Consider the following 2,237-nt stretch of genomic DNA (forward strand, 5'->3'; position numbering starts at 1 on the left):
AGAAACACAGTAACTCCCAGAAATATGCACTACCACATCTGCCCCTACTTTAACATATGTAATTAAATGAAAGGTAATGAGCTTATACTACTTACTGACCCGAAGTGGCCCACCAATTCCCATTTGTAGGTTGGTGAGGGTTACTCCGGTCTGCCAACTCTATATGGTTGACATCTGAGGTAGTTGAGACTAGCTTAACTATGCTTCTGTACAGTATTTTGCTTAGCACTCCAAACACTAACACCGTCAGCAAAACAATGACTAGCAGTGACAGAATAGTTTTCACTACTGAAGCCCACCACCCCGAGAGCCCCCAGTTCTTAAACAGTCCATTGAACCAGTCATCAGCTTCTTGCTTGACTTGTCCGATCATGCTTTTCATCTCTCGGAGAGTGGCATGGATATTAGGAGCCTTCGATGTTAGATCCATACAGCAAAGACCTTCAAACTCTTGGCACTCGTGCCCGTGGAGCAATAGGAGAAAGTCTATTGCAGCACGGTTTTGAAGTGTCGCCTGCCTGGTAATTTCCTCATCTTCTAGGAGGGCACTTATGGCATTGGATGTTAAATTCGCTTGTTTTACTACCCAGCATTCTAGGTGTCCCAATTCACCTAGGGCTTTAGCTGCAGCTACCCAGGGAAGAAAAATGGATGCAGCAATCCTTTTTGATTTTGACCAATGGAAAATTTCTGAGTCACAATTTTCATCTAATTTTGTAGCACTTCTCTTTTGAATTTTTTTTGGTCAAATTGTTTTTATGGGTCCACTCGCCAATTAATGTTTGATTGGGCGCTAACAGTGACAGACGCCCTATGGTACACGGCCCTCCAAGGAGACGGGATGGAATTCCTGCCCATGCACGGTCCCCACAAATGAGGAACAGTCCTTTGGGGAGGCTTTTGGGATGTGGATGAACTGAAGAGTGCACTTTGATGTAGCTTAGTACATGGCACCACTTTTTTGCTGTGAACCCTTCTCTATGTTGTACTATATGGTGGAATGTTTCTTTATGAGTTGGAGGACTAACTCTAAAGTGTACACAGTATGATGCTGGGGAGGAACCCAGCAACTCTAACTCCTGGGGTTCCTGGGTTGCCTTAGGAAAATGGGGTAGCCACTCCTCGACAGGGTTTCTTAACTCTGCTTCTACATGAGTGCTGTGTAGTTTATTATCTGCCTCAGGAGTCAGTGTACTAAAGCTGTGTGTGAATTCATCATGCTGCAGGGGAATTCCTACCAGGCAGGTAGACATAGGATTTTTTGCTGCTGCGGTCGATAGACATATGTTTTCCTGTTGGAGTGTTTGTGCCAGGGTCACCCAGACGTTTTGACGTGGCTGTGGGACGATCCAGGCTGTTGTCAGGCTGCTCAGTGCGAGCAGGATGACAGCAGGCTTAAGGCTCATCATGGATTTGAGTAAGAGGTAGGTTATTTCTAAAAAAAAGGAAACAGACATTCTTTAAAACATATTTACAGTTACAGTATGCAGGTTTCTTCTTGCTCTCTTCAGCGGCGTCTTCTTTTGGAAGCAACAGCTACTTGCTTCTCTTCTCTTCTTGCTGGTGCTGGATTCTTTGGAATAAAAGGTTTTACCCATTTCTGAGGAATCCATCGGGGGCCTGAAGGGGTGGATACACACGCGTAGCCACGCCCCCAGGTGACAAGTTCATAGGGACCCTTGGTTTGCCAAGTTTCAGGGTCTCTGATTAACACCGGTGGATGCTGTGACAATTTAAACTGATCACTACTGTTAAAATGCCGAGTTACAGGAGGATTCATGTTTTCAAATGAGCAGTTTAGGAAATTAATAGTAAACAGAGCTTTACATAGTTTCTGTTGGGGAGACATCCACACTGCTTCGCTACCTTGCCTGGCTAGGACTTGTTTGAGCGTCTGGTGCGTACGCTCGATTACAGCCTGACCTGTGGGGGAGTGGGGGATGCCAGTTTTATGTTCCACTCCCCACTGCTGGACAAATTCCAGGAACTCCTTGGATTTATACGCTGGGCCATTATCTGTTTTAATTTCTTTAGGGATTCCCAATACAGAAAAGGCCTGTACTAAGTGTTGTTTAGCATGCACAGACTTTTCTCCTGCATGAGCAGAGGCATACACCGCTCCTGAGTATGTATCAATACTCACATGTACATACTTCAGGCGACCAAAACTGGGAATGTGAGTGATATCTGTTTGCCACACTTCACAGCTCTTAAGGCCTCTGGGATTAACCCCGATG

The 2,237-nt window shown here is 45.4% G+C and overlaps 1 pseudogene; it reads right to left on the reverse strand.

The window, feature by feature from the left end:
* Positions 1-1,539, reverse strand: LOC147645851 (uncharacterized; annotated as a pseudogene).
* Positions 1,540-2,237: the final 698 nt, after the last annotated feature.

This window comes from Cyanistes caeruleus, unplaced genomic scaffold (assembly GCF_971803275.1).
Source record: "Cyanistes caeruleus unplaced genomic scaffold, bCyaCae1.hap1.1 HAP1_SCAFFOLD_157, whole genome shotgun sequence".
In the NCBI taxonomy this organism is placed as follows: Eukaryota; Metazoa; Chordata; class Aves; order Passeriformes; family Paridae; genus Cyanistes; species Cyanistes caeruleus.